General features: G+C 47.1%; 1 protein-coding gene across 1 annotated transcript in view; it reads right to left on the reverse strand.

Moving 5' to 3' along the window:
* Positions 1 to 7,866, reverse strand: part of LOC117265984 (cortexin-3) — a 38,306-nt gene extending 30,440 nt beyond the window's left edge. Inside the window, exon 1 of the mRNA XM_033640846.2 lies at positions 7,621 to 7,866. The gene's annotated coding sequence lies outside the window, so the exon portion shown is untranslated. The remainder of the gene's footprint in view (positions 1 to 7,620) is intronic.
* Positions 7,867 to 8,094: the final 228 nt, after the last annotated feature.

An 8,094-nucleotide genomic window follows, 5' to 3' on the forward strand; every position in this document is an offset into this window, starting at 1 on the left:
TGGGTCCTCATTTACCCACAGTTTTAGGTTCTGGGGGGTTGGTAACACATCGTATGTAGCCCCTACCAGGAATCTAATACGATTCTCCTCCATACTCCACAGGTCCCTCCAACTAAGCTTCCTCTTCTCTACACTTTCCCAATTCAACCACTGTCCCTGTTTAGCCTGGGCCACTACCTTTGCACCCCTTACTATCTCTTCCTGTCTGCGTATCTGTTCTACAACCAGCTTTCTTTTATCTTTGAGGCCTGCTGTATTCCATACCGGTTTACCTGAGCCAAGCCCCAGGCCTCCCCGGCCAAACTGAACATTACCTACAATCTCTGCATGTCTAAGAGCTGCCTCTGCCTCCTGAACTGCCGATCTTGGGTTCCACTTCCTCCCCTTGGTTGGATTTGGAACCACACTCCTAACTACCACGTCCTTACTCCCAGATAACAAGAGCTCTGTCCTGACCTTGGTACATTTAAATTCCTCTGTTAAACTAGATACTGGCAGCTGAAGTATCCCTTTTCCATACAATGCAACACTACTTAGGCACCTAGGAGCGCCCAACCACTTCCTAATGTAGGAGCTAACCGACCTTTCCATTCTCTCCACAACAGATATTGGAATTTCATAAACTGACAATGGCCACATTAACCTAGGATATAGCCCAAATTGCAAACACCACAACTTCAACTTTCCTGGAAGTTCTGATTTATCTATTCTATCCAATCCTTCAGCCACATCTTTTCTAAATTTCACCACCTGTTCCTTATCATTCAACTCTACATTGTAGCACCTACCTAAGCTCTTTACTGACTTTTCCCTAATTGTTGGGATGTCCTCATCATCTATGACAAACTTCCTATCACTTAACTTCCCTCTACATATCGAGATGCTTCTAGATTTACTAGGCTTGATTTTCATGCTGGCCCACTTGAGGTTCTTATTTACCTTCTCTAGTAGCCTCTTTGTACATGGCATTGTTGTGGTCACCAGTGTCATGTCATCCATGTAAGCCCTAACTGGTGGAAGATGCAACCCATTCTGCCGTCTCTCCCCACCTACCACCCACTTAGAAGCCCTGATGATTACTTCCATTGCCATAGTAAATGCTAATGGAGAAATTGTACACCCTGCCATGATGCCTATTTCTAGCCTCTGCCAACCTGTTGTGAAACCTGCCGTACTTAGACACAACCTAATATCCTGAAAATATGCTTTCACTAAGTTAACAACTACCTGTGGCACTCTGAAGTAGTCAAACGCACTCCAAATGAGGCTGTGCGGTACTGAACCAAACGCATTTGCAAGATCTAAAAATATTACATGTAGGTCCCTTTTGTTAATCTTCGCTGCCTGAATCTGGTGCCAGATCATGCTAGTATGCTCTAAACACCCTGAAAAACCTGGTATTCCTGCCTTCTGCACCATGGTATCTATTAAGCTATTCCTTTCTAAGTAGCTAGCTAGTCTCTGCGCTACTACACTAAAGAAAATCTTCCCCTCCACATTCAAGAGAGAAATCATCCGGAACTGGCTAAGGTCCACAGACTCCTTCTCCTTAGGAATGAGGACACCCCCTGCCCTACGCCATGCTCTTGGTATAATTTGTTTTTCCCAAACTATTCTTAGCTGTTTCCACAAAAATTTAAGGGTATCAGGCGCACTTTTATAAACCCGGTAGGGGACTCCATTAGGCCCTGGGGCCGAAGAAGCCTTTGCACGCCTGACCACCTCCTGAACTTCCTTCCACCTAGGTGGCCTGACATCCATCTCATGCTCTATCCCTCCTAATGGAGGGATATCAGGTGGGAAACCTACTATCCTATTCTTCTCCAAATCTGAATACGTGTTTCTCAAATATTCTTCAACCTCTAACCTTTCTGCTTTAAGCTGCCCTCCCTTTTCCTGGCTGAACAATCCTTTAACAAACTTAAAAGGGTCCCTGAAAAAACCTGTCCTAGCATATTCCTTCTTCCTCCTCTTTTTCCTGAGATGCTCCGCCCTTCTAAGAACTGCTAGCCTGCTTCTCAATTCCTCTTGCAACACCTTAATTCCCTCCCTTTCTTCTTCTGTAGCCTTTTTCCACTGCTTTCTTAACTGTCTCCTTTCCTTGACTAACTTCTCTATTTCTCTCTGCCGCCTAGACTTACCTGACTGTACCCTCTCACTCCTCTTTCTCTCATGCACCCCAAACCTCTCTACACCATATGAATACATTATATCTCCCATCTTTTCTAACCTTTGTATTGCATTTCCTCTAAGCCTACTCAAGATTACTGACAAGTCTCTATTAACTATCTCCCATTCTTTACTGTCATTTGCTCTAGGCCATCTAACTCTAACCTTTTGCTCCATAGTTCAGAAGGTACAGTACAGAGGATACAGTACAGAAGGTACAGTACAGAAGATACAGTACAGAACTCAGGTTGTGTAACGCAGCCTCTGTATCACTTAGATACTGAAAGTTGTTGCTGAATTGTCTCCACTGCTCATTCTCTTAGATCAGTCAGATCAAGACCAGATCCTGAACAGCCTCTGAAAAATCTTTGCATAACCCAGACTCCAGTGTTTTTGGGGTCGTGTCCTTCGGTCATGCTCCTGTAAGCGTGACGAGCCGTCACAGAGACGGACAATCACTGGGGAGGGTGGTGGGTGTTGTGAAGTGACAGGACGGACAGCAGAGCTGTCTCCACCCGCCTCAGGAGAGAGATGGAGAGCAGCCGTCAGCCCCGCCTGGCTGATCAGCAGCCTGTAATCCATCACACTTAAAACTCAGAAATGATGTTTCACAGCGCTGATTTATTGGCCTGGCTGTGAGGAATGATAAGGAACGCGCCTGTTTTTCTTTGTCTGCCGTGGCGTTTATTGTCAAATCATCATCTGGGTCCATCATCCTCCACAGACGGCAGGAGGTTACTGAGGATCAGCTCTTTGGGCCACAGAGCTCTCTGCTGTTTGTTAGCAGCTTATGTAACGACTTCAAAGACTCCTCTGTGACTAACAGTTTACAGCTCCTCACACCACACACACACACACACACACACACACACACACACACACACCACGCACAAACACTGACACCACACGTCTAAGCTTCAAGACAACTTTACTAACACACGCTCCCTCACCATGATCCGTCTCTTTGCACGCCGTGGTCATCAGCGGCTGTGTCTCAGGAATAATAACCACTCCTTCAGATAAGAGAAATACTGACGTCTAATTTTACAAAGTGACCAGCATTATGTAAGAGCAGAGTTATTTTAGAGCCACGGTGGTGTTGCCGTGGTGAGGAGATGAAACCTGACAGGAAGTGACACGGACACATGGAGCCAAATTTAGACAAGAAGCAGATCATGATGAGGAGCTGATCACAGGCCTCTGTGTGTGTGAGATGACCGATGGAGGTGAAATGAGATGGATAATTATTGGACTTTATTTCTAGCATTTTATTCATTAATTTTCCATAACCACTTATCCTTTTGGGGGTCACAGGGGGCGGAGCCTATCCCAGCTGACATTGGGTGAGCGGCGGGGTTCACCCTGAACAGGTCACCAGACTATCAAAGGACTGACACATAGAGACAGACAACCATTCACACTCACATTCACACCTACGGGCAATTTAGAGTCACCAATTAACCTGCATGTCTTTGGACTGTGGGAGGAAGCTGGAGCACCTGGAGGAAACCCACGGTGACACAGGGAGAACATGTCAGAGCACCTGGAGGAAACCCACGCTGACACGGGGAGAACATGTCAGAGCACCTGGAGGAAACCCACGCTGACACGGGGAGAACATGTGGGAGGGAGAACATGTCAGAGCACCTGGAGGAAACCCACACTGACACGGGGAGAACATGTGGGAGGGAGAACATGTCAGAGCACCTGGAGGAAACCCACGCTGACACAGGGAGAACATGTGGGAGGGAGAACATGTCAGAGCACCTGGAGGAAACCCACGCTGACACGGGGAGAACATGTCAGAGCACCTGGAGGAAACCCACACTGACACGGGGAGAACATGTCAGAGCACCTGGAGGAAACCCACGCTGACACGGGGAGAACATGTGGGAGGGAGAACATGTCAGAGCACCTGGAGGAAACCCACACTGACACGGGGAGAACATGTGGGAGGGAGAACATGTCAGAGCACCTGGAGGAAACCCACGCTGACACAGGGAGAACATGTGGGAGGGAGAACATGTCAGAGCACCTGGAGGAAACCCACGCTGACACGGGGAGAACATGTCAGAGCACCTGGAGGAAACCCACACTGACACGGGGAGAACATGTGGGAGCACCTGGAGGAAACCCACGCTGACACAGGGAGAACATGTGGGAGCACCTGGAGGAAACCCACACTGACACGGGGAGAACATGTGGGAGGGAGAATATGTCAGAGCACCTGGAGGAAACCCACGCTGACACAGGGAGAACATGTCAGAGCACCTGGAGGAAACCCACGCTGACACGGGGAGAACATGTCAGAGCACCTGGAGGAAACCCACGCTGACACAGGGAGAACATGTCAGAGCACCTGGAGGAAACCCACACTGACACAGGGAGAACATGTCAGAGCACCTGGAGGAAACCCACGCTGACACAGGGAGAACATGTCAGAGTACCTGGAGGAAACCCACGCTGACACAGGGAGAACATGTCAGAGCACCTGGAGGAAACCCACACTGACACAGGGAGAACATGTCAGAGCACCTGGAGGAAACCCACGCTGACACAGGGAGAACATGTAAACTCCACACAGAAGAGCTCCCTCACCCCGGGGTTCGAACCAGGAACCCTCTTGTTGTGAGGTGACAGTGTGAACCACTGCTCCACCGCGCCACCATTTTCCAGCATGTTGTTGATAATATCATGATGACATTTATTTTTTCTGTGTTACTAAATGTAGATAAATGTGTTGAGTGGCTCCTGGACGTACACAGTCTGATAACACAGTGTAACACACAGAACATATATCATGTGTAAACTGTCGTCCATCAGGACCAAAACGTCACATCGAGAACACACTTTGTTCCTGACTGCAGTGAACTCATCACCAAGGTCGGGGACTCCCCCGACATGGACTCTGTCTGTATGCAACACATTAACATCTTGGACCATTATCTCTGCACGTATTTGCACCACTGTGAACTTTTGCACATGACCTGCTTCATGTTTTTGCACCTCCTGCACCTCCTGTACAGAACCACACAGCTCCTCCTGAAACAATGAAAATATTCTTCATGTTTATTTAAAGGGGAGCTCGTTGAGCATCTCATTTTCAGAGGGTTTCCTCCAGAAACAGAATAAAACCACACAGACAGACAGACGTTACGTAACAAACACACAGATACAGAACTCTCCTTCACCACCTCCTGCCCACGCTCCGCCCTCAGCTGGTGGTTGTAACGTGACCTCCAAAAGCATCTTTGCATATTTTTATTTTTCTATTTTACATGTAAGTTCTTCAGAGATGTAGAACTCTGGAACCTTATTTTCATTTTTTTATTCCTCTGAATGTGTTTACTGAATGAATAAATGTGTGCACCAAGAAAAATAGAAGATTAATAAATAAATAGATAAATCCATGTGAGTGAAAACCTCCCTGACAATAGATCCTTCTCTGATTCTGATTCATCATCAATACAACACAATAATTATTAAATCTGTGTAGAAAATAACATTTGACTTTCATCTTTAAATCTTTATTATTTTATGATCTAATTCTTATTCTCCACAAACCTTTCAGAATCTTCAGAGAACGTCATGTTTCACCACACACTCACTAGCCCCTTTTACACTGCCAGATTTTCAGCGAATGTTGGGCCATTTTGCCGGCAAGCTGCGAGCATTTAGACACACAGAGCCGGATTGGTGAGTTGATCCGAGGTGCCCAATTTTCCGCCTCATAGAGTAGACATATTGGTGGAACCTTTTTGGTTTAAACAGACCAAGGCAGCCTTCTGCAACGGGAGGGGCTGTTGATGATTTGTGGGAGGAGCTGTTGATGACTTGTGGGAGGAGCTGTTGATGGCTTGTGGGAGGAGCTGTTGACGCCGCACGTGCGAGCCACTGGCGGTGGATAAACAGGAAACAGCTGATAGCAGGAATTAGCGAGCAGCTAGTAGCAAGAGGGAAACACAAACCTGACAGACACTGTAAAGATGAGCAACTGGGGAGACAAGGAATTGTGCGTCCTCCTTGTCTTCGCAAACGAAGAGGCCATTAACCGTCAGATGACGGGGATGGTGAAGGACAGGCCAACTTATGAGAGAATCGCCGAAGGACTGACCAGCCACGGCTTCCCTCCCACGTCACTGTTTACGTCACACGCTAAGCTACACGTTTTGTTACTTGCTCACGCCCCCCATTGCCCCGAAAAAGGCACATTCTGTATAAACAAAAGTAGGTAGGCGGCATTTTGCTGCACTCCCCGATTTTGTTTTTATACTGCCAATGCTGAAAAAAGACTGATTGGGCTTTCCTGCAAATTTGCACAACTGACTTTGCTAAGCCCTGCCCCTTTGTGATGGTCCCACAAGCTGTCACAGTAAGCATGGAGCCCACACTGTTACTAACTGAAGAAATATTATCATATTTTTGGAAAAGTGAAGCAGTGATGTCAGAGAGCAGCAGACAGAGGGGTCTACAGTCTGTGTCTGAAGGATGTATCCAGGATGTCAAACTGACTCAGCAACAGGTTAAAAAGACAAAGATAGTTAGAAGCTAAAGCCGAACTATAGGCTACAGACCACAGTGTGAAAGTGAACCACATCACTGCTAAAGTGATTTTGATGAAATATCGTTATTTTATCGGATATTTCAGTGATTTTTAAAGAAAACATGTCTTTCACACCCGCCTGTATATTTTCTTTAAAATCAATCATCAAATCATCAATTTTTTTTTTAAAGACAAACTGTCACACTTTACAGGTGCTGAACAGCAGAGGAGGAGAAATATCTTCAACATATATTCTTTTGTCTTTAACAATCTGCAGTAAAATAATTAAAATAAACCATTTAAATCTGTAAGCCCCTCCACTCAGCCAAAATAAAAGTATAAGTCCCTCACCAGTAATTAAAATATCTGACATGCACCGACCCATCCCCTCACAAGTAACGAACAGTCCCTAAATATTTCAATGCTATTTTCCTATAATGAGCTGCAGATGTAAAGGAGGACGACACCGGGAGAAACACGACGCTGTTCTACATGAAAAAGAAAAATCCAGTGATAAATGAATGAATGAATGTATGCAGAGCTGATGAGAACATGAATCCTCACTGATCCATCCAAACAATCCGACAGTCATCAAAGGTAGACACACCCGCAGCTCCAGCTCCAGCTCCACACGACCAGCCGCCATAACAATAAAACATCTTTGTATTAACACATAAATACAGATACATGTGCACGTGATGAGCCGGACCGGAGCCGCATGAACCGGACCGACACGTGGATGCATCAAACACAATGTTTTCTGCTCCTCTCACACCTTCACAAAGTCACACGGAGGACAGAGACTGAGGACAGAGACATGGGGGACAGAGACTGAAGACAGAGACACGGAGGACAGAGACTGAGGACAGACAACGACAGAGGAGGAGAGCGGGTCCGTCCACACTAACCTGTTGTTCCCGGGCAGCTCGGGGATCTCCGTCAGCGGCGGCTCTCCATCCCGGCGGATGCGTCGGTTCTGTTGTTGATGTCTTCGGACCGGATGAGACGGGTCGGTGACGGGTCTGTGCGGACCGCAGGACTCAACCTGGTTGTGTGTGTGTGTGATCCGGGAACACCTCCGCCTCCGCTGCTCCGCTGCCTGCGCGTGTTTTTCTGCTCCTCCTGACGCGCCTCTTCTTCCCGCAGACACTCAGGAGGCAGGATGGAGAGCTACCCCGTCGCTACTGGCAACCTGTTGCCATAGCAATCCTCCAGGTTTAGAGAGGAGGGGAGAGGTGTCAGGTCTGTAGACGGAGGCAGAATCACATCTGTCGCACATCAGGAAACAGTTTCACACACTAATGATCTGTCAGACATCAGTGGAGGTCAAAGGTCCCTTTCTCCTCATCACAGTCTTTACCTGTGTTATTAACGTGTGTTAC

The sequence above is a fragment of the Epinephelus lanceolatus genome, chromosome 10 (assembly GCF_041903045.1).
Source record: "Epinephelus lanceolatus isolate andai-2023 chromosome 10, ASM4190304v1, whole genome shotgun sequence".
Lineage (NCBI taxonomy): Eukaryota > Metazoa > Chordata > Actinopteri > Perciformes > Serranidae > Epinephelus > Epinephelus lanceolatus.